The sequence below is a fragment of the Opisthocomus hoazin genome, chromosome 1 (genome assembly GCF_030867145.1).
Source record: "Opisthocomus hoazin isolate bOpiHoa1 chromosome 1, bOpiHoa1.hap1, whole genome shotgun sequence".
Taxonomy (NCBI): Eukaryota; Metazoa; Chordata; class Aves; order Opisthocomiformes; family Opisthocomidae; genus Opisthocomus; species Opisthocomus hoazin.
Window position 1 is genome coordinate 59,740,160 of NC_134414.1, and position 25,854 is coordinate 59,766,013.

A 25,854-nucleotide genomic window follows, 5' to 3' on the forward strand; every position below is an offset into this window, starting at 1 on the left:
GTAACCTTGATGAAAAGCAACCAGCATTTTTACTGTTTTCTTAGAGAAAAATATATTTCCGTGGATTTCTTTTTTTCTTTTAAACTGTCAGCTCTGACAATTTATTCTATTACATGAAATTAAGATCAGTTAATTGTCTCATAGATAACACTAACATTTTTTTTACTCAATTTTTCCTCTTCTTGTAGCAATAAATTCCTGTACAAAATTACTTCCTTATGTACCTATGTTGGGTTTACCACGATAGAATTGTGAGTGTATAATATTGACAAAATTATTGAGCACAATAAATCTTTCGAATTTTGCCAGCACCTTGAACATATCTCTTAAGTTTCTTTTTGATTCAGAACCCAACTTCCCAGTCAGCAGAAAAAGCCTTTCTTAATACCAAATTCCTTAGTTCAGCTGTGAATTAAATTGTGCTACCAGGTTCCTTTTTATGCAACACAATAAATATGTCTGACAATGTTTACAAGTTCAGTGAGTTCTCTTTGAAGTTGGTCCATGATCTTCTGCCTCTACTAGGTTTTAGTGTTTTCAGAAATATTATCACCACTGAAGTTATGGAAAATGTAGTCTGCCCTTTGTCTTCATCCACAAAAGCAATTTTCCCATCCATTTATATTTACATGCTATAGTATTAATTATATTTTGTGTAGTCTTGCAAGAAAAACTTGTTGAATAGCTCGTGTAATTAGAACTTGAAATGATGCCTCTGCAACTGAATTTGTGTCATTGAGAGTACCGTGGCTGTAAGTTCTTCAGTAATATGTATGATGATAGAGATAGTGACTTTGAAGTCCCTGGTTGGAACATTTGTGGATAGATGTGCCACAATATAAATATATGCCTTAAAATATGAAAAAGCTCTGGTTCAAGGAAATAAGATAGTTTTACAAACATATACTTATTGGAAGCTATGGGGGGGGGGGGGGGATTTACATTACCATTACTTAATGTGCTATTGCACTTGCATGTACATTCATAACAGTCTGTAGGTTCTTTATTTACCTCAGTTGCTTCTGGTCTACATAAGGGATCAGATAGCCGATGTTTTCTGATTTTATAGATTTGAAGTATAAAATGCTTTCCTTGTGCAAGGGGAGCAAAACTTTCCCACTTGACTAAAAAGATGCTGATAAATCATCATGGTCAGTAAAATGGATTATCCAGCCATCTGTGCGAGGTAATCTTAGAGTATTACTCTATGTTATAGCAAACATTTTGCAAATACAGGGTTTTGCAAAGGCTTTAATGACAGCGATACCCCATTAAATTTCTCTACGATGTTAGCTAATATTTTTTTCTGTAATGAAAATTATCCAATTGATTGGCACATTTTTAAAAGGCATGAAGAAAAAGAAGTGAAGATTTCAAGGCAGGTGTAGTACTTGCAACTAAGTGAGCAACTTTTAATATCTATACTACAGTGCCACTAGTTTCACACTAGTCTTAGAAACAAATCTTTTAGAGCTATCAGAAATTTATCTCTGAATTTCTTTCCTGTGAAACCTGAAGAAAACATGCTTTTCATAGCAAGCTCCAACTCCTTCTTTCATATACGCTAAAGCACAGATGACTTGCAAAATTATTCATAGAGAATCGATTAACTAAAATACTTTTGTACAGGACAGAAAAAATAAAGAGCTTAAAAAAAGCTCTTACCGATGTCCGATAACTATCAGAAAACCAAGAAAAAAAGAAAAACATATTGAAGACTTTTCATTTTACTCAAAGCAGGTGATTCAGGGACAGGTTTAAATAAAAAATAATTGAAATACACTGTTACAGACAGCTATAACATTGACAAATGGCTAAATCTAAATGAAAAAAGTCTTATCATAGATATCAGTCAGAATAGGAACTTGAACATAGGTGCAAATTTTAGGTTTTTAAACCCTCTGACAGAAATTACAGTCCTGCATGCATTTTGGCTCCAGACTGTGACAATCACAGTCAGGTTTTTAAAGGATGTAGCTGAACTCCATGCTTGCAGTCTTCACTCAAGCACAGCTTTTTGTTCACTTTCCTTAGATTATAGGTATAGAATTTAAATTTGTACCCTTCTACATAGCTTTTCATAGGTTGTGGCTACAGATGTGGTTTCGTAACATGATTTAGTTGTATCACAGAAACCCATACTACTGTCTTTAGAAGTCTCCAGCTCAAATTCCCATTGTCTGCTAAGATTAGGGATGATACATATAAAATTGTGCAATGAGGACATATATAAACTTACATGTCTGCTTTAGCTTTGCAAATTTATGTAAATTTTTGCAAATCTATTCTCTCATCAAAGCTAAAGGTGAGGCTGAAGGGAAATAATCTAAACGATATCCTTTAACATCTGGGAGAGCATTCAAAAGTTTTTTCACCAACATACAGAATTTACTGCCACTTTACAACATAGTTTTAATGCAGCAAAGTCATTTAAGGGCATAGTATTATTAGAGACAGAAGCAGAATACTTACAGAAATCTACTCATCCACACCTACTTCTTTGCACTACTGAAACAGAAGATTCCATCAAGCTTTACTACTTCACACCAATATCCTGCCTCGCCTTCCTAAAACATTATTAAAAATGCCTGCCATTAACGCCATCTATTTCAGAATGGAGCATCCTCAGCTTGATGAAGCCTACTGATTGATTATGGTAATCTGCCACAGGCTGAGAGCAGTTAGTACATGTCCAGTCATTACATTTTATTTACCATGTGATCTGAATTTTTTTTTTTTTCTTATTAGCCATAAATTCTTTTTTTAAGTTCACCATAAATAAAAAAGTAGAGCATGGGTTAAAAAACTTCTGTAGTTTATCTATACGGAATACATGAAAGGAAACTTTTATATAGTACAATAGTAGTTGCTGTGTTCTTGGTTAATTGTTGACAAAATTAAAGGAATATCAAGCTTTCAGCTACCCAAAACATTACATAGAACAAAATCAAACATAGAAAATACAAATTAATCATACAATTTGTTAAACATACTGAAGTATAATGGTCCTCTTACAAGACATACATCGGAAGCCAGATTTGGGTACCCTCATTTTTGTTACATAAATCTTAATTCCACAACAGTCACTTAATAGCAGTAGTGTATTGACCCATCAGACAAAATTATTCAGAATGTACCTACTCAGCATTAGCAATCCCTTGATAGACACAAATATGCAGCAATGCAAACCCAAGCTTCGTAGATAAAGAAAACGTGGAGCAGAGACACCATGCAATAACATCAAACTTAATTTGATCCCTTGTAGCTGTGCTACCTGGGCAACATTAGATTATCAGCATCACTCTGCAGTCTCTTCACTTCATACTGCACTTGTAATGTGCAGCCTGAGTATGTCACAGTATAAAATTCCAGGATGAGGTTTTGTGTTTGCTGTTGCAATGCTGACAAACCCTGATCATAACGAGACTTCACAGTATTAGCAAGTAATAATAAAGAGAAACATACAGTTCACACAGCAGTTTGCCTTTTTTTCTCCCTATGTTTTACGTTATTTATAGTAGATAAAAAATATTTCATTTCATCAATATTCCCTTAGCCTAAGACAGACTACCTTCTCCTTAATACGTCAAATATTTTAGTTTATTGTTTCTTCATGTATGTGTAGAACTCAAGCGGAATCTGCTGGAGACTATGACATTTAAATGTAGGTACCTAGATAAGAATATTTACATATAGGCACTCACAGTAATCAGTGGAGATCCATGGCTCAATTCAGTTGTTCAGACATAGACCCGTAGTCCCATCTGGGATGCACTGGGGTGTCCAAGCTGTCTGCATGAACCTGGCAGGTAGAGCAGAGAGCTTACAGGGGTTCCTGGTCTTCTGGATGGCAGCTGGAGGCTGGGTGAGGTACTTTATGCATCTCATATGGCACTAAGTGCCATGCATAAGCAACTGAATCCTACCTTAAAAGCAGTAAAATGGAAACTGATGGAGGTGACCTGCTTGACAGAAAGAGTTCAGGGGAACTGCACAAGCACAGGCCATTAGCATCATCTGAAGTACTATTGGTTACCCTTCCTGACTCCTGGCTACTGCTGCAGATGAACACAAGCTGCCCATGGAAACTTTGTAACATGAATTCACTGTGTGTATGTCTCTGAGATACTATGCACATCCACCTTGCTTTCACAGGGAGAAAACCCATGCAGGTAGGCCAGAGATGACCCCAGTACAGTCTTAATGCTGGGACATGCTATACAGATAATGGATACAACTTTAAGGGACTATTGCTATGAGAACCTTCACACTACAATTCTAAAATGATCTTCACACATTTATTTGATAGAAAAAAAATGTGTATTTATTGGCAATCAGAATGAGACTTGAAGGACGATGCTGATCTCCTCTGAACATTTATATAACACGTAGCATCTTTTTTTTAAATTCATAGGGTGGACATTAAGGAAAGATTACAGTCCTCAACAATGCAGATGGCAGACTAAGCAAGACTGTTAAATTCCAGCTGAGAAACGAAAGCATATGTGCAAGGAATCAAGCAGAATACAAGTAGTATGATGTTCAAAGTTGCTAAGATTTTTATATACATGCAGGAACATGATGACAATATGCTCAGAAACAATGAATTTTCTGTCTGACAAAGAAGTAAGAATTAAGAAGTAAGAAGTAAGATTGTAAGAAGTATATGTAAAGGAAATATTGTTTAAAAAATTACTCAGGAGTCTAAACATAGAGTGTGTAACAACAGAAGAGTGAAGACATGCAATAATCATAAAAGGGATTCAATAGATTTTAGTAAACATATTTTTGTATTTAAATCTTGTTTTGAGCTCTTTACAAATAATATAAGATTAACCAAGCATAGCATAAACTGAAACAACTGAAAAAAATTTATTTCTTAACTACCTCTCAGCAAAATGCAATTTTTCTTCAGTATTTTATTTTCCCAGAATAGTGTACATAAATAATAATGTTCTGTATTGCCATTAGAATGAATGGAATAAATCCATAATTTGGAGGAAAGGAAATCAAACATGGTGTTTAAGTCCTCTATATGTATTCTCTGCAAGATAGTGTCTTATTTTATGATAGAGACAAAATCTATTTCATTATTTCTAATTTCCCAAGATAAATTTTAAGAACAACAGAAAATACTACCCCGTTCTTTCTGTATAACCTAGAGAGAAATTTTTCAGAGACACAATTCAAAATCTGATTTACTGTGTTCAAAGTTTTCTCTTTTTTTTTTCTTGGTAAATTTTAACATGATCTTGTGAATAGCAAAAGTTTTCAGTGTTTTTTTCCTTGGTAGCTTTGAAAGATTGATCAAAGGGCATTTGTTCTGCCTCCTAGTATTGGGCTAAAGATTTTTTTCCTAGCATTTGTCCAAATAGAGGTGATCCTATGAAACTGTGTGAAGCTTTGCAATACCATTTACATTTCCAGTGATTTTCAAAGACCATCTAATATTCAAAATTTTGGAGGTCTATATTAAACTCTGCTGGGAAATCAACCTCAAAAGAAGAACATAGAATCATGCAGTTCTCTTTCAATTTTTATTATTGGTTCACACACAATGTTACACTTTACAAAACAGTCAAATTGATCTACAAGCAATGAAACTGTAGTAAGTGGAAACCACTGTGAATCTAATAGATTACACACTGACACAAGAGAAAGGGAGAAGGAAAACATGTGCACATTTTTCTCTCCCTATTTTGTGACTTAATCCAGATTTCACTGAAACCTGTGGGAATTTTTCCGTAGTCTGAGACTTTGGAAGAAAGTTTATTGTGTCTGCCTATGGTATTTACAGTATTCATAGCATGCTGGTACCCAGGACTCACATTTTTGTAATCACACAAAATCGAATTTCCCTTAGTCACTTTTGAAACCAGTGGAACCACCCAAAAAATTAGATGCAGTTTCTTATGAGTCAGGATGTCAGAATCTTGTCCTCAGTATTTTACAAGTTAAAAGCTCTAGTGCTTGTTTTGGTTTGTTTTGTGTTTTTTTTTCTATTATTATTCTGTAAATAAAGTAGAAGAAAATGTGATTGTCTTGTAAGTAGACAGGCAAGGATAAATAACCTATTCAAAAATCTAAGAATCGGAAAATAAAGCATGAAATTTTAATCTAGCTAAACTAGCTATTACCTACAGCCAATGTGAGCTTGAGAAGAATAAATTGCTGTTAGGTAAGTAGAATCTTACATACTATTTAATTCAGACTCACGAATTAATAAGTAACTGTTACTAACTTTTTTGACCTCTGGTGCATCTCCTATTACACTATAGGAATAATATTCTGCCAGAAATGCTATTTACCATTCAAGATTTGGGTAACTCAGTGAATTCTCAGAAGAAAATTATATAGTCCTTTTACGTTTTTTAACTTTTTAACATAAGTGTAATCTCTCCTGTTAGCACTACTTCTACCAAAGACACAAAAAGATGATTAGGAGTGGAGTATTTATCAACAACACAGACATGAGAAAGGATCTAAAACCTAGAAAGAAACCACTTTGGCATTTAAAATTTCCCATTGTGACTGGATGTATGGCTCAGAAAAGATAGGCCACTCACTTGTCCATCCCATACACTTTTATTTCCTTGTTAACTAATTGCCCTGTACTACTTCTGTGGAACAAAAGAAGGTTATCAGGAGTAGTCAGCATGGATTCACCAAGGGGAAATCATGCCTGACCAATCTGATAGCTTTCTACGATGACACGACTGGCTGGGTAGACGAAGGGAGAGCTGTGGATGTTATCTACCTTGACTTCAGCAAGGCTTTCGACACAGTCTCCCATGATATCCTCCTGGGGAAGCTGAGGAAGTGTGGGCTGGATGAGTGGTCGGTGAAGTGGATAGAGAACTGGCTGAATGGCAGAACTCAGAGGGTTGTCATCAGCGGCGCTGAGTCTAGTTGGAGGCTGGTGACAAGTGGTGTCCCTCAGGGGTCAGTACTGGGCCCAGTCTTGTTTAACTTCTTCATCAACGACCTGGATGAAGAGTTAGAATGTACCCTCAGCAAGTTTGCTGACGACACCAAACTGGGAGGTGTGGTAGATACACCAGAAGGCTGTGCTGCCATTCAGCGTGACCTGGACAGGCTGGAAAGTTGGGCAGAGAGGAACCTGATGAGGTTCAACAAGGGCAAGTGCAGGGTCCTGCACCTGGGGAGGAACAACCTCATGCACCAGTACAGGCTTGGGGTGGACCTGCTGGAGAGCAGCTCTGCGGAGAGGGACCTGGGTGTCCTGGTGGACGACAGGTTGACCATGAGCCAGCAGTGTGCCCTGGCTGCCAAGAAGGCCAATGGGATCCTGGGGTGCATCAAGAAGAGTGTGGCCAGCAGGACAAGGGAGGTTCTCCTTCCCCTCTACACTACCCTGGTGAGGCCTCATCTGGAGTACTGTGTCCAGTTCTGGGCTCCCCAGTTCAAGAAGGATGAAGAGCTACTGGAGAGAGTCCAGCGGAGGGCTACAAGGATGGTGAGGGGACTGGAGCATCTCCACTACGAGGAGAGGTTGAGGGAACTGGGCTTGTTCAGCCTGAAGAAGAGAAGGCTGCGAGGGGACCTTATAAATGCCTACAAATATCTGAAGGGTGGGTGTCAGGAGGATGGGGCCAAGCTCTTTTCAGTGGTGCCCAGTGACAGGACAAGGGGTAATGGGCACAAACTGAGGCATAGGAAGTTCTGTCTGAACATGAGGAGGAACTTCTTCTCTCTGAGGGTGACGGAGCACTGTAACAGGCTGCCCAGGGAGGTTGTGGAGTCTCCTTCTCTGGAGATATTCAAGACCCGCCTGGACAAGGTCCTGTGCAGCCTGCTGTAGGTGACCCTGCTTCGGCGGGGGGGTTGGACTAGATGACCCACAGAGGTCCCTTCCAACCCCTACTATTCTGTGATTCTGTGATTCTGTGATACTTTGCTACTGGTAAACGTTCATTACATAGTGATAGCTTCATAACCTATTTCTAGTGGTACACACAAATTTAAAGTCCCTGGTCTCTCATGAATAGCTCCTGAATGCTTTTTTTTTTTTATTGTCATGAAAATGCATTGCCATTTCATTCTTCTTAACCCATAAATAAAACTGCAGTCCTGGGAGTTCTCTGTGCGTTACTGAATTTTAGCCTAAATCAAACGCTCCACAAATATTATCTGGCTAGTTTTCATAGTTTTTGCATTCTTCAGTGTGAAACAACGATAGAGGTTATCTTTGCCTTTCTCTTTGAACACCCTTTCAGCCTGTCCTGTCCATGCTCATAAAGGAACTTCAGTACCTAAATGTTTCATTAGGTTTAGCCCTTTAACTAACCAGAATTAAGGCACGGTTATAATGCGATGATGGTGTGATCTAAATCCTGAGGCCCCTAGCTAAACCTTCAGGCATCTGCAGAGTCCCAAGTAGGAGTGAGCGATTGAGTGATTCTCCTTCTTGAGAAACCGAGACAGAGACGCTCAAATCAAACAAACATACAAATGAGGCATTGCACTTTGCACTTCTGCAAGCAAACTTCCTCACTTGATAAGGGACCGTGGCAGGCAAGTGGAACCCTGCAGAGGCAGGGTGCTATCTTGCAAAACCCACCTCTCTGCCTCTGAGATGCCACATAGGCGAGGAAATTAAACGCTTGCATGAGGCCGAAGGTCAACTCTGCAGAGGGGGATTGTGAGACCACCAAGACCCCCCTGCACCCACTGACTCATTTCAAGAACTTTTGTGACAATACTCCTCCCTTAAGGAGGGAAAACTGGCACCCGAAGGGTATAAAATCACGCGCCTGCCACCGGTGAACCCCAACCAACAGCAGAAACCGCCACTGGATCCAAGGTTGGTGATATCTTTTCTCTTATAACTCCTTTGTTTTCCTTCTTTTTCTCGACCTTTTACTTGATTTATAGGCACATAAGGGTAATGTTGTTGCAAGATTGTCAATCCACCATATTTTATAGTTTTGAAAAATCAGACATTATATCATAAGTTTTGCTAAGTGAATATCTGTTGTAACCCCACTGTGTTAAAAAATGATGTTGTTATAAAGTCGCAAAGTTACCACCTTTCACAATTTTGCTGAATTCCAAGTAAAACTTTGGTTTTAGTCAGACCTCTCGGATCATTGAGGAGGTCACTCGTGGATATCGCGCAGTGAATTCAAAAAGCTCATCTCCCCTTACCCACTGAGCAGGACAGAACAGCATCTAATTTTATATTACAGATGCTCAAAACCCAGTCGTTTTTCTCTGCAAGCCCACAATCTTCACATATATTTCTTCCGTGCGATCTGTTGTCCTCAACAAATTGAGTCTACCTCTAAGTTCCCCGAAGAAGCTCAATCTGGATGGTATTATATTGAATCCAGCATTCTGTAAACAGTGTTTAAATTGTTTTAACTTTTCAAAGGATTGTTGTTTTTGGCTCCCATTTCCTATGAGCTTGTCCCAGCTATCAGGCATTCATGCTTAGTGGAATAGCTGGTTGACTGTACTGGTTTTGGTTGGGACAGAGTTGGTTTTCTTCATAGTAGCATGTATGGTGCTATGTTTTGGATTTGTGATGAAAATAGTGTTGATATCACACCAGTGTTTTAGGTGCAGTGGAACAGTACTTACACAGTGTCAATGTCTTTGTTACTTCTTGCACTACCCTGCCGGCGAATAGGCTGGGGATGAGTAAGAGGGGATATCCCGTACCAAATGACATCATGCTCAGCAATAAAAGCTGGGTAGAAAGAAGGAGGAAGGGGGGATCTATCTTCCCAGGCAATCATTGCATGTCATGAAGTCTTGTTTTCCTGGGGATGGCTAAACTCCTGCCTATCCATGAAAAGTAGTGAATGAATTCCTTACTTTGGTTTACTTCCTTGTGTGGGTTTTGCTTTCCCTGTTAAATTGTCTTTATCTCAACCCACACGTGTTCACACTTCTACCCTTCTGATTCTCTCCTCCATCCCACTGGGGCAGAATGAACAAGTGGCTGTGTGGTGCTTAGTTACCGGCTGAGGTTAAACCCAGACATTCTTGTTATGTGTAAGTGATGATTTATCGAGCTAAAAGGCAACTGAAATGAAATAGAAAACTGCTACATTCACCAAGAGTATGGGTTATGGAGGTGTGTGGAAAACTGCATCTAGATCTGTCCCCTCTCCCAAGACCGCTGAGGAAGTCTGTAAAGTGTTTAGGAGTGAAGAGTTCAATTTGGTGCTTCTTGTTAAATGGGTAGCACACTGGTAACACAGGGTCTTAAAGCCTGCAAGAAAGATGGAGACTGCTGTGAGGACAGTTGATTGGATGAGTCTGTTGTTGGGTTGTTAGGGTTGTCATCAGCAGCACTGAGTTTAGCTGGAGGCCTGTAACTAGTGGTGTCCCCTGGGGTCAGTACTGGGCCCAGTCTTGTTTAACTTCTTCATCAGTTACCTGGATGAAGAGTTAGAGTGTACCCTCAGCAAGTTTGCTGATGACACAACATTGGGAGGAGTGGTAGATACACCAGAAGGCTGTGCTGCCATTTAGCGAGACCTGGATAGGCTGGAAAGTTGGGCAGAGAGGAACCTGATGAAGTTCAATAAGGGCAAGTGCAGGGTCCTGCACCTGGGGAGGAACAACCCCATGCACCAGTAAAGGCTTGGGGTGGACCTGCTGGAGAGCAGCTCTGCGGTGAGGGACCTGGGAGTGCTGGTGGACGACAGGTTGACCATGAGCCAGCAGTGTGCCCTGGCTGCTAAGAACGCCAATGGCATCCTGGGATGCATCAAGAGGAGTGTGGCCAGCAGGTCGAGGGAGGTTCTCCTTCCCCTCTACACTGCCCTAGTGAGGCCCCATCTGGAGTCCAGTGTCCTGTTCTGGGATCCCCACTTCAAGAAAAATGAGGAGCTACTGGAGAGAGTCCAGTGGAGGGCTATGAGGATGATGAGGGGACTGGAGCATATCTCCTGTGAGGAAAGGCTGAAGGAGCTGGGCTTGTTCACCCTGAAGAGGAGAAGGCTGAAGAAGAGAAGGCTGAGAGAGGACCTAATATATGCTTATAAATATCTGAAGGGTGGGTGTCAGGAGGATGGGGCCAAGCTCTTTTCAGTAGTGCCCAGCGACAGGACAAGGGGCAATGGGCACAAACTGAAGCATAGGAAGTTCCGTCTGAACATGAGGAAGATCTTCTTCCCTCTGAGGGTGACGGAGCACTGGAACAGACTGACCAGGGAGGTTGTGGAGTGTCCTTCTCTGGAGATATTCAAGACCCACCTGGACAATGTCCTGTGCAGCTTGCTGTAGGTGGCCCTGCTTCGGCAGGGGGGTTGGACTAGATGACCCACAGAGGTCCCTTCCAACCTCGAACATTCTGTGATTCTGTGAGTCTTCGTACCTTCACTGTTATACTTTAAGACAAATGTTTTTTTAAACGGGCAACAGCAGTTATTTATGTTTGATGGTAAATGACATCAAGAGGGAAGGTAAGGTGTTTGGAAGGAAAGGTTACCCTACACAGTGCCGGAAGCGGCAGAGATATCTTATAGGTGCCAGAAAGGAAGATCAGAAAGGGACGACACAAAATGCCTCTGATTTGCTGTAAGGAGTGGACTGGGATCTTCCCGAACACTTTTTTCCACTTCAGAGAGCTGGCACACAGCAAATGTTCTTTTAGGTGTCCAGCAGACCAGCAGACATTGGCACATAGATATTAGTGAACTAAGCAGAACAAGGAACCATTCTCTGGCCCCAAGGCCAAATGGCGTGGCACAGCCACCTCTGCACAGCATTGCACTTGGCTACAGATCTTCTCTAGGCCTTGTGTGGTGCATTGCTGGCAAGAAGACCTGGTTGTTACATGTTATCTGTTTTTATCAGCTCAAAATCTCTGGAAAAAATTCTGCATCTGACTGAGATTACATTATACACACATTAAAGATCTGCAGCATAACATAAAAATACTGGGGGGAGCGTGAGGATTCAAAGCCCGCTGAGATAGTACTACACAACTGAACAGAGCCGAGGGACTCTAACACAGAGCTGTGATGTCCGTAATGCCTTTTGGAGTGTTCCTTGGCATCTACGCTCTGCAATTTGTGCTCACACAAAATTTGAGACAACACTGTTTGGCACAGCCAAAACTGTACCAGTGACGACACTAAGAATTAGGTAGCCATAACAACCACAGGTTAGTACTGAAGATCATCCTCTGGGCCTGTTTTATTTTTTCTAACATAGACAGCAAGCATTTAGTTGACGTCACAAAAAGAAGCTGATGAGAGCTGCCCTATTTCAGTTAGGAAAGACAATAAATTTCTTATGCCAAATCTAATAAAGTTCTTGCTGATCTAGTAAAGTTTCCAGGCTAAACCAAAGGTGTGGTGCTGTTCATGGGACATAATCAGAAGGACAGATTGGATACACAGAGGTAACTCATGCAGGCATCACCATGCTGGCCTTTCCTCACAGTGTGTAAGTGCTTGGCTGTTTCAATGCAAAGAGGTCCCACAGGTCCAAGATATTCTGTTCCCCTTATTCTCATTATGGTATCCTCAACCTTGCACTCCTTTTTGTACACTCTGTGTGTGAAAATAGCTTGGTCTGGATCACAGACTCCGAGCCACCCTCTGTAAGTGTTACAAACTTAACCCGTATAAATTCATGCAACAGTGAAACCAAAGTAAGGTGCAAAAGTTTTTCAGGCAGGCTGTAAACTTCATCTGGATTTAAAGAAACTATGGGGATTAGCTGAATGTTCTCTTCACTACAAAGCAAATGGACAGAACTGAATATACTGTCTATACAGATTCTAACATGCAGTGTTTGAAAAGACAATAGATCTTTTGAGCTTCAGAAGCTTTTAGCACTGACACAACAAATTCAAAAAGAGCTGATTTGTAGCTCTAATATGTGTTGATTCATCACAGGCTAAGCTGACAGCTGCAGTAGAAATGGCCTTTGATTTTTGGGAAATGGGAGATGTGATGACACATTGTATCATTACTATTTTTTTACCTCTCTTAAAATTTCATCTTTATTTTAAAATCTTAATGTACATGTTCTGCAGATTCTAAAAGCACTCTTCATCACTGTTCAGGTCTTTATATCCAAATGCTTTTCCTTATGGTGTAACTGTCCTTGCAATTTGAAAATGAAGTCTTTGCATTAGCAACTTGAAACAGTGTGCAACATCTTTACTTCTCTATTTAGTGTTCCCAGAAGACTTCTTGTTCTTAACTTCTTACCTCAGACTTCTTAGAATTTCCCCTAACATGTCTGTGCTTTATCTCAGCTTGCTTTTCAACATTAGAAAGCAGCACATATTCCAATAACAGTTTGGCCTGTTAACTAAAATGGCTTCCTTTTCAGCTGAGCAACAGCACACGTCTTTTGATTTCTTTTTTAGATTTGTCTTGTCCTTTATCATAAGTTGTAATATCTGCTTTCTTCTGTCTATATTCATATACAATTCCTTTAGACTGAGTGTTGTCTTTGTATTTTTTCCTCCTCTGACAAGGAACTACCCATTTTATGTTCATTTTCATCTACTTGGTTAAGCACAGATAGCTGGCAATTAAGGTACTAGCATATAGCAACATTTAATAATAAACAGTCAAAAAGCTTTGCCAGAGGACAGGAATTGCTCAGTTAAACCAGAGGAATAGACTGTAAGGGTAACTAGTACTATATAAGAAAGTCATCTGTACTACTGCTTGAGATTGCTTGTATTAAATCAAACTGCTATCATTTTGGAAAAAAGTTATTTGGCCTTCCACGTTTTCTTCTACATCCTCAAAGAAGAAAACCATCCACTACCAGTACTCCTACTATGCCTACCAATAACTGAGGCTTAGAAGCACACTACATGTCCGAAAAGTCAAAAAAGTCACTTGCATTTAATAAATACTGATATGATCTGTGGCTTTTCACAGAAGCCGTTCAAAACATCCCTTCACCTTTCTTTCTTCACTCTTTATCATCCCAGACTCCTCATGAAGATGCTGAACCTTCATCTGGTCCCATTTCTTCTAGCCATCTTTCCTGTCTATTGTCAGCAGTGCCTTCTCAAGACTGCATGGGTAAACTAAAAAGCTCCCAAGAAATGCAGTTTTTGTGAATTTCAAAATTTCTTTTCCATTTGGCAGTAAAAATATGAAAACCTTCCTTTTATCTAGGAATAATCTTATGTTGTTTCTTGCTTCTCATGAACTGCCACAGTTTTGTTCCATTGTTCTCTGAGGTTTAGATCTTAGAAGCAATTCAGCACCTCTCCTGATCCAAATAACACGAGATGAGGGGAGAGCCGTGGAAGTTGTCTATCTCGACTTCAACAAGGTTTTCGACATTGTCTCCTATAACATCCTCCTAGGGAAGCTCAGGAAGAGTGGGCTGGATGAGTGGTCAGTGAGGTGGATTGAGAACTGGCTGAATGGCAGGACTCAGAGGGTTGTCATCAGCGGCGCTGAGTCTAGTTGGAGGCTGGTAAATAGTGGTGCCCCCCAGGGGTCAGTACTGGGCCCAGTCTTGTTCAACTTCTTCATCAATGACCTGGATGAAGAGTTAGAGTGTACCCTCAGCAAGTTTGCTGATGACACAACATTGGGAGGAGTGGTAGATACACCAGAAGGCTGTGCTGCCATTTAGCGAGACCTGGATAGGCTGGAAAGCTGGGCAGAGAGGAACCTGATGAAATTCAATAAGGGCAAGTGCAGGGTCCTGCACCTGGGGAGGAACAACCCCATGCACCAGTAAAGGCTTGGGGTGGACCTGCTGGAGAGCAGCTCTGCGGTGAGGGACCTGGGAGTGCTGGTGGACGACAGGTTGACCATGAGCCAGCAGTGTGCCCTGGCTGCTAAGAACGCCAATGGCATCCTGGGATGCATCAAGAGGAGTGTGGCCAGCAGGTCGAGGGAGGTTCTCCTTCCCCTCTACACTGCCCTAGTGAGGCCCCATCTGGAGTCCAGTGTCCTGTTCTGGGCTCCCCACTTCAGGAAAGATGAGGAGCTACTGGAGAGAGTCCAGCGGAGGACTACAAGGATAGTGAGGGGACTGGAGCATATCTCCTGTGAGGAAACGCTGAAGGAGCTGGGCTTGTTTAGCCTGAAGAAGAGAAGGCTGAGAGAGGACCTAATATATGCTTATAAATATCTGAAGGGTGGGTGTCAGGAGGATGGGGCCAAGCTCTTTTCAGTGGTTCCTAGTGACAGGACAAGAGGCAACGGGCACAAAGTGAAGCATAGGACATTCCGTCTGAAGATGAAGAAGAACTTCTTCCCTCTGAGGGTGACGGAGCACTGGAACAGGCTGCCCAGGTAGGTTGTGGAGTGTCCTTCTCTGGAGATATTCAAGACTCACCTGGACAAGGTCCTCTGTAGCCTGCTGTAGGTGGCCCTGCTTCGGCAGGGGGGTTGGACTAGATGACCCACAGAGGTCCCTTCCAACCCCGAACATTCTGTGATTCTGTGATTCTGTAACACCTAAATGGAAAGTAATGAAGCACAACACAGAGAGCAGGATCTGGAAGGCAGTGACTATATTGAACCCAGGTCCATCAATGTTCCTATTTCCACACATTTCACACAAAAGTTCACATCCAAGTACAGGAATTGGTGGCCCTGCTTGAGCGGGCGTGTTGAACCAAATTACCTCCAAAGGTTCCTTCGTACTTCACCCATTCTGTGATTCTGTGATTTTGTCATTCTGTCATTCTGTCATTCTGTCATTCTGTGATATACCTGTTTGTTGACTGTGGGTTTATGTGGCTTCACTATTACATAAGCTGTCTTAAAGAACCAGCAGTGAAAGACAATGCTCTCGATGACACTGGATGATAAGAAATTCAGGAGTCTCGACTCTGAAAGCAAACAATACTTCAGAATATATTGCTGCAACAGAGATGGATTTTCCCCTAGTTTTCTTTCTGTTAACAATAAGTAACTGGTGAGACAGAATTTTACTGGAGTTTTTGAGTGGGCTTTCTGGCCAGCACATGAGCTGCCTATTACAGGTGTCCTCTGTATTGAAAATCTTTCTGAAAGTGACTGGATTCTTCCAGAATCTATTTTTAAGCTTTATGAGAATTTGAACTTGTATCCATCCAGTCCAAACAGTACCAGTGCGATATCCTGCAAAGCTTCCAAAATGTGTCATTGTCCTGGGTTCGGCCAGGACAGGGTTAATTTTCACCAGAATCCAGGAAGGGGCACAGCTGGGTGGGCTGACCCAACCCCAACCTGGCCAAAGAGAGCTGGGTATTCCATACCATGTGCCGTCATGCTGGGTTCCGGTGGGGGGGGGGGGGGCGGTGCGGGGGGAACTCTTTCGCGCTCAGGAGCACGGGCGCCAGTCCTGTCCAGGAGAACGGCTCAGTGTGTTGTGCGGTTCGTTGTTGTATTTTCTCCTTATCTGTATCATTGTTGTTACTGTTCCCTCTGTTTGCTGTTCTGTTAAACTGCCCTTATCCCGACCCACCAATTTTCTGCCTCTTTCTTTCCATTCTCCTCCGCACTGCGGTGGGGGGAGGGGCGGCTGCGTGGCGCTTTATTGCTGGCTGCAGCCGAAACCAGAACATTAAATTGGCGCCCAAGCGTGGGGCGGGTATAACGGCAGGGCTGAGCAGTGGGTGTTAAAACTGCTTTCTTACATTTTGTTAAATTTTGTTATATGCATTTTTCTGTGTTGGTTAAATAGTCACCCGTAAAAATGTTTCTGACTTTAATCAGATGGCTCTGGTATTCCAATCCTTACTTGCAGTATGTATTCACTGCTGTGCTGTTCATTACCTTGGGGAAAAGGATCAGGATGACAATTTTACTGTACTGTACGATATCGACTTATGACATGATAATATCACTGTGCATGAAATTAGGCTTGTATTTGCATGCGGCACTGCAATCATTTCCATACCTCGGACCCTATGTCTTAGAATTTGTTAATAATCGAACCCAGCCTGTGGAGAAAACCGGAGAGGATACCTTCCTCCACTCTTTCGCCCCCCCCCTCTCCCTCAGGCTGGTCCTAACTGCTTTTGAGAATTTCGAGTACCCGTGGGATGCTCAGGGCAGCACTCTCCTTTTGTTATGCCTCCTGAATGGGTTGCAGCTTTTGTTTAGGGTTAAACAAGTCGTTAAGAACATCGTGCAGAGACCTGCCCCGGGGCAGGATAGCTGTGAGTGGCTGGGTGAGTGGGACAGCATGGGCAGGTGTCTAGAGCAGTGGGCACCCCCGGTGTCTTTGAAACTCACCCCTGAACAGGTGCAGAATCCGGACAAACTAGTAAAATATCTGCAAAAAGTGTGCTGCCACCCTGGGAACTCCAGAGAGACACAAATCACCGCAATGCGCTGGGGTCTGGCCCATGCCTACCAAGCCCTGTTCAACCTGATTCAGTGCTCTAAAGGGAAAGGGGGGGGAACGAAGCTGCAGGCACTGCGACTGGCGCTGCCCCCCCAGCCGGCCCTGCAGCCCCTCAAGCCCAGCAGGCAGTCACAGCCCCCCCGACCGGCACCACGGCTGCTGCAGCCACAGCTGCAGGGGCGGCCCCGGTTTCCCCAGCAGGCACAGCAGCAGCTCCAGCCCCAGCTTCAGCAGCAGGCATCGCGGCTGAGCCAAATGACGAACCTGTGCCAGTAGCAGTCACCCCTGTAAAACTAAAGAAAGACGCAAAGAGAGCAGATCGCTCCGGGAGGGATGACAACGAGCCAGGGTCATCGCGGGAGATAGAGACAGAGTTCATCACCCGGTCCCTGTCCCTGGGCGAGCTGCGAGACATGTGGAAAGATTTCAGCCGCCACCCAGGCAAGCACATTGTCACCTGGCTGCTGCAGTGCTGGGATAACGGGGCCAGGAGCTTGGAATTAGAGGGCAAGGAAGCCAAGCAGCTGGGATCCCTGGCCAGGGACGGGGGCATTGACAAGGCCATTGGGAAAAAGGACCAAGTCCTCAGCGTCTGGAGGAGACTTCTGTCAGGCGTGAGGGAGACGTACCCCTTCAATGACAATTTTGTATGTTATCCTGGCAAGTGGACCAATATGGAAAGGGGTATTCAGTACTTGAGGGAGTTAGCTGTGCGGGAGCTGGTTTACTATGAACCAGCCGATGACCAGTTACCCACAGACCCAGATGAAGTCCAGTGCACATGACACATGTGGAGGAAGTTTGTGCGCAGCGCACCATCCTCATATGCCAACTCACTGGCAGGTGTAAACTGGAAAGGTAAAGAGGCACCAACAGTGGATGAGGTGGCTGTCAGACTCTGGCAATATAAGGAAAGTCTCTCTTCCTCCCTTGTCTCAGCTGTGGAGAAACTGGCTCGGGAGGTCTGGCAAATGAAAGAGAGTAGGTCCTACTCCCCACCTGTACGGGCCAGTGTCTCAGCTATTAGGGGCAAGCGTTTCTCTGCTCAGGAGAGGGAATACAGAGGCTACACACCACGGGGCACCCTGTGGTTCTACCCGCATGACCATGGAGAGGACATGAGGAAGTGGGATGGAAAATCCACCTCAAGTCTAGAGGCACGAGTGCGTGAGTTGCGAGGTAAAACAATCACAAAAGGGGATTCTGTTAGGAAAACATGCCACTCCAGTTTCCAGCAGCCAGCTCTCCAGACCAGGTAGACAGTTTGATCTTGATTCCGATCCTCTGGAGGGGACCTCCAAGTCATTTTTACAACAGGCGAGCAGCAAATTCTCTGACCAGGATTAGAGGGGCCCTGCCTCCAGCCAGGTGGAAGAAAGGGACAACCGTGTTTATTGGACGGTGTGGATTCGGTGGCCTGGCACATAAGATCCACAAGAGTATAAAGCTCTAGTGGACACTGGTGCACAGTGTACTTCAATGTCATCAGATTTCAAAGGGTCAGAGTCCATTTGCATTTCGGGAGTGACAGGGGGGTCCCAAGAGCTGAGTGTATTGGAGGCTGAAGTGAACCTCACTGGGCAGGAGAGGCAGAAGCACCCCATTGTAACTGGCCCCGAGGCTCCGTGCATCCTTGGGATAGACTGTCTTAGGAGAGCGTATTTCAAGGACCCAAAGGGGTATCGGTGGGCTTTTGGCATAGCTGCTGTGGAGATGGAAGAAATTAAACAGCTGTCCATTTTGCCTGGTCTCTCGGAGGATCCTTCCGTTGTGGGGTTGCTGAGGGTTGAAGAACAACAGGTGCCAATCGCGACCACAACGGTGCACCGGCAACGATATTGTACCAACCGAGACTCCCTTCTCCCCATTCATCAGCTGATCCGCCAGCTGGAGAGTCAAGGAGTGATCAGCAAAACTCGCTCACCCTTTAATAGTCCCATATGGCCAGTGAGAAAATTTACTGGAGAGTGGAGACTGACAACAGACTACGGTGGCCTGAATGAAGTCAGACCACCGCTAAGTGCTGCCGTGCCAGACATGCTAGAATTTCAATATCAGCTGGAGTCAAAGGCAGCCAAGTGGTATGCGACAATTGACATCGCTAATGCATTCTTCTCCATCCCTTTGGCAGCAGAGTGCAGGCCACAGTTTGCTTTCACCTGAAGGGGCATCCAGTACACCTGGAATCAACTGCCCCAGGGGTGGAAACACAGTCCCACCTTTTGCCATGGACTAATCCAGACTGCACTGGAAAAGGGTGAAGCCCCAGAACATCTGCAGTACATCGATGACATCACTGTATGGGGTGACACAGCGGAGGAAGTTTTTGAGAAAGGGGAGAAAATAGTTCAGATCCTTCTGAAAGCCGGTTTCACCATTAAGCGAAGTAAAGTCAAGGGACCTGCGCAAGAGATCCAATTTTTGGGAATAAAATGGCAGGATGGGCGCCTTCAAATCCCAATGGATGCCATCAACAAAATAGCAGCTATGTCTCCACCAACCAACAAAAAGGAAGCACAGGCCTTCTTAGGTGTTGTGGGTTTTTGGAGGATGCACATCCCAAATTACAGCCAGACTGTAAGGCCTCTGTACCACGTGACCCGGAAGAAGAATGATTTTGAATGGGGCCCTGAGCAACGACAGGCATTTGAACAGATTAAACGGGAGATAGTTCATGCCGTAGCCCTTCGTCCAGTCCGGTCAGGGCAAGATATTAAAAACGTGCTCTACACCGCAGCCGGGGAGAATGGCCCAACCTGGAGTCTCTGGCAGTAAGCACCAGGGGAGACTCGAGGTCGACCCCTGGGGTTTTGGAGCCGAGGATACAAAGGTTCTGAGGCCCGCTATACTCTCACTGAGAAAGAGATTCTGGCAGCATATGAAGGCGTTCGAGATGCTTCAGAAGTGGTCGGCGCTGAAGCACAGCTCCTCCTGGCACCACGATTGCTGGTTCTTGGCTGGATGTTCAAAGAGAGGGTCCCCTCTACGCATCACGCCACTGATGCTACGTGGAGTAAGTGGGTGGCACTGATCACCCAGCACGCCCGAATGGGAAACCCCAGTCGCCCAGGAATTCTGGAGGTTATCATGGACTGGCCAGAAGGCAAAGATTTTGGGGCATCACCAGAGGAGGAGGTGACACGTGCTGAAGAGGCCCCACTGTATAACCAGCTGCCAGAAGATAAGAAACAGTATGCCCTGTTCAGGGATGGGTCCTGTTGCATTGTGGGAAAGCAGCGGAGGTGGAAGGCTGCTGTATGGAGCCCTACACGACAAGTCGAGAGAAGTGGCCAGTGCTCTGTCTTTACACCGACTCTTGGATGGTGGCCAATGCCTTGTGGGGGTGGCTGCAGCAACGGAAAAAGAACAACCGGCAGCGCAGAGGCAAACCTATCTGGGCTGCCCCATTGTGGCAAGATATTGCTGCCTGGCTGGGGCAGTTGGTTGTAAAAGTCCGTCACGTGGATGCCCACATCCCTAAGAGTCAGGCCACTGAGGAACATCAAAACAACCACCAGGTGGATCAGGCTGCCAAGATTGAAGTGGCTTAGGTGAATCTGGACTGGCAACGTAAGGGTGAACTGTTTATAGCTCGGTGGGCCCATGACACCTCGGGCCACCAAGGAAGAGACGCGACATACCGATGGGCTCATGACCGAGGGGTGGACTTGACCATGGACACCATTGCACAGGTTATCCATGAATGTGAGACATGCGCTGCAATCAAGCAAGCCAAGCGGGTAAAGCCTCAGTGGTCTGGAGGACGATGGCTAAAATATAAATATGGGGAGGCTTAGCAGACTGACTACATCACACTGCCACAAACCCGCCAAGGCAAACGCTATGTGCTCACAATGGTGGAGGCCACCACCGGATGGCTGGAAACCTACCCTGTGCCCCATGCCACCGTCCGGAATACCATCCTGGGCCTGGAAAAACAAGTCCTGTGGCGACATGGCACTCCCGACAGAATTGAGTCGGACAACGGGACTCATTTTTGTAACAGCCTCATAGACACCTGGACCAAAGAACACGGTATCGAGTGGGTGTATCACATCCCCTACCATGCACTAGCCTCTGGAAAGATCGAGCGGTACAATGGGCTGCTAAAAACCACTTTAAGCGCAATGGGGGGTGGGACTTTCAAAAACTGGGATACCCGTTTAGCAAAGGCCACCTGATTTGTTAACACCAGGGGATCCACCAACCGGGCTGGTCCTGCCCAGTCAAAACCTCAGCGCCCCTTAGAAGGGGATAAAGTCCCTGCAATGCACATGCAGAACATGTTAGGGAAGATAGTTTGGGTTAGTCCTGCCTCGGGCAAAGGCAAGCCAGTCTGCGGGATTGCTTTTGCTCAAGGACCTGGGTGTACCTGGTGGGTAATGCGGAAGGATGGGGAAGTCCGATGTGTACCTCATGGGGATTTGATTTTGGGGGAGAATAGTCCGTAAATAAATAAATTGTATAAAGTTAATTGTTAAATAACCCTGTCATTGTCTGTTATCACTGTTATAATTGTTATGTGTTGTACCAGTAATATCGTAGTAAGAATCGTCCAGATTAGAGAAGGATGGACTTTTTTGATGAAAACCTAGCAGAGCACAGCGATGATGGGACTGGACCTGGTTTTCAACAACTGGCACCCAGCAACTTCATCGAGATCGCCGTCTCCAACCTGCAGACTGTGGGCACGGGCCGCACTAGATACATCAGCCGTGAGCTCCAGATGCAGCAAGTGACCACCCATCACCACACATCACCTCTCCTGCCAAGGAAGACCATTATGACAGATGGAGCCTGAAGTCATGGATTAAATGAACTCAACGGACACTTTAGAGTGATGATCCACAGACTAAGGGAATGATATCTGGAGACAGGAGAAGTGGTGGTGATCAACTGGACAATGGGGGACCTGGACACAGTGTAGATGGTATGGAATAAGGGGTGGATAATGTTCTGGGTTTGGCCAGGACAGGGTTAATTTTCACCAGAATTCAGGAAGGGGCACAGCTGGGTGGGCTGACCCAACCCCAACCTGGCCAAAGAGAGCTGGGTATTCCATACCATGTGCCGTCATGCTGGGTTCCGGGGGGGGGGGGGGGGGGCGCGGTGCGGTGCGGGGGGAACTCTTTCGCGCTCAGGAGCACGGGCGCCAGTCCTGTCCGGGAGAATGGCTCTGTGGGTTGTGTGGTTCGTTTTTGTGTTTTCTCCTTATCTCTATCGTTGTTTTTACTGTTCCCTCTGTTTGCTGTTCTGTTAAACTGCCCTTATCCCGACCCACCAATTTTCTGCCTCTTTCTTTCCATTCTCCTCCGCACTGCGGTGGGGGGAGGGGCAGCTGCGTGGCGCTGTGTTGCTGGCTGCAGCTGAAACCAGAACAGTCATTCAGCTGTGGTACGTTCTAAGAACAAAACTGCAGTAGAAGTCATTCAAATCAATGCTAGTGTGGAAAAGGATCAAGAGTTCAAAATAATACTTGATATAATATGGCTAATGTAGATTTGTTACAGCATTTGTATGAGAGGTGGTTCCTCCCGCTGGTTCCTCTTCTGTCTCTCCAACCCAATTTTACCTAAACTGTAAATAAGCTGTAATTTAGACTCCTTGCTAGCAACAAATAATCTAGGATAAGCGTAAACACTGATAATTTCTGTGCCATTACTACAAAGTCTGTAAAATAAAACAGTAAAAGCTGCAGAACTTTAAACGCCTTCTCATTTTAATTCTAATAAAATGTAAGAGTTTCAGGTTAAAATATCAGAATTGTGGTTTTATTTCTTCAGACTATTTTAACCATGCGGTTTCTCCTATATGTACAGATAGACCGGTTTTCTTTTTTTCTTTTTTTTTCTTTTTTTTTCAAATTATTTCTTTTCATTTTTTCTTCAGAGTATAAGAAAGATATAACTGTTAGATCATGTGTTGTGTTGAGACAAAATACATTTACGCTTTTCAGATAAGTGACTTATATGTAGAAAATAACCCAAGACTAAAAAGCCCAAGGACAAGGAAAGGGAATGCGTACTAGGTGGCTTTGCATCACAAAGGACAAAGAAGAAATCTCCAAAGCCTGCAGAGTGATACTTCAGAGGAGTAATAAAGCAAAAAGCGTAGAATGCACAATAGTAGGTTGCACAAATGGCATGATTAGATATAAATAAAGAGAAATTAACAAAATGTTCTTCTAAAAGAGACTGAATTATAAGTGCTATTAATATTTCTTGTTGTCTCTGAAAAGAACTTACTGGAAAGGAAAACTAACAGTAGGGAAACAGTAGAGAACACAAAGGGTAACACAAGAAACGTCTGCTATAATAACTGTTCAGACAGTTACGAGATAAGTCTGTATAGGAAAATAATGTGGGGGTGGCCTATTCTAGTGATGACAAAATTCTGAAAACAGTTGAAATTACTCTGAACCCTAGTCAGGTCTACTATGTAATAACATCAGAAAGTTACAGAGAAGAATTCTTAAATATCATGAAATGTTTTTGAAGTATTTACATTCATTTTTGAACGAACATGTATGCACTGACCATTACAAAGGAATAAATCAAGATTATATTGTATAGATATATACAACATACATGCTCCTGTCTTCAGACGCACCACTTTTCTAGAAGTCCACTTTTATAAAATACAGCTGTTGATTTGTGGGTAACAGGGATGTACCATCTTGAAGAGAAGATACAGAAAATAGGTCCATACAATATTACATCATTTATAGACTCATTTGATCTCAGGCCTCGATCATGCAATAGAGGAGAAGGTGGGCAACTGAATACTTCCCCTCACTCCACGCGCTTGATACCTTACCATTGGAAGAAGACAGACTGAGGTATGTCCATGCTCCCCAGTGGAGTCCCCCACTTACTAATGTCTACCGGTCTGTCCTTGTATAATTCCTTCAGTACTGGGGAAGCAAGTCACATGTCTGGAAGAGCCCTCAGCATCATCAGATTTGTAAGAAGGGGTGTTTCATGCATATGAAGACATACTGACTATCTACAGTGATCAGTAGTAAAAGAGCAAGGGATGATCCTAAGCAAAGTGGCATCAACTGATTTGTATCCACATTAGTTTTAGTTACCTTTAGACAAGATTTGTCTTGGAGAGAGCCAGGCCAGCCCAGTCCCAGGGAGCAAGCTAACATGTAATCAACGAGGGCAGTCATGGGTCCACTCCCTGACCACTCGCCTTCTGACAACACACACATACTCTGTGGAGGGTAGATCAGAGAGGTAACCATTTGCCTTATTAACAGTTCATGTAACTGAAGAACTCTTGTAAACAACCTCTTAAATGCTTCAGCTGTGCTGTATCACAATGCCCTTTTATCCACTTAAAACCATAGCCCCACATCAGCTGTTCTTTCTAGGATTAAACAGTTCTCCTTCTTTTCAGTGTACACCTGTTTACAAGTCCATTTTTTTCAGACCTGCATCACTTCAGTTATAACTAGTGGAAAAGGAGACCAGAGGATCCATATTTGAAGATATTGAAAAATATGTTGATTCAAACCAGAGGAAGCTGAAGAACAGGATCCCTACACTATGTCCATCAGAGCTGGGTAATTACTCATGCTACCGTATAGAGCTACGGTAGCTTTAAAAAAATAAAATGTCAATGGGCAGCTGAAATATAAAACTCTTCCTTATATGATAGAAGGAAAGAAAGTGTAGAAACAGGCTTTGTTTTCATGAGCTTCATCCATAATTTAAAAAGGACACAAAAGTCTTGACATAGGACTGTACTAAATTAATCTACAAGCAGAGCATCGCTACCTGGAAGAATAAAGTTGGCTATACTGTAAAGAGAGTGTCAGGCGTAATAAGTCAATATGATCAATATTTAAAGAGACAGTTTGCATTAGTTATTTAGTTATTCCTAGAAAAAGGTTTTTAAAATTTTATCTGCAATTCATCAATATCCTAGAAAAAACTATAACTCAAGTTCAAGCACTTTACCCAACAGAATATTCGCTCTGAACTAATATATATTTGCGTATGCAGTGCAAAGAGCAATTGTCTCCAGTCTTTTCAGTTCCTGTTCTCTACAACACATGATTAATGATCTAAAGTACTGACCAAGATTCAGAATCTTGCTTTCTAAATTCAGCTTGAATGTTTTAACATAATACTGTTTATGTTCCAAGCACTCAATAAAACAGATTATTACACATTATTATAAAGATAAGAGCTTACAAAATTATTTATTTTTCATGAGATATAACTGAAAATATAGACACAGTTATTACTTCACTGAAGACTGTAAGAACAATTTCAGTTCTATTTACAACAATGATCCCACGAACTTCAAAGGATTATTCTTTTATGTAAAAGTATGCACAAGCTTAAGGTTTTTTTAGGATTGAGGACTGAGTGTGGTTTTTTTTATATTGATTTTCCTTTTACTTTTGTTTTAGTCTTTGCTTAGTTGTGGCTACTAAATTGATTTTTTAACAGGTATTTTAGCTAATCTTTTTTTTTTTATTTCTTACTAATCTTTTTTATATTTGCTAACAGCAAATATATAAATATATAT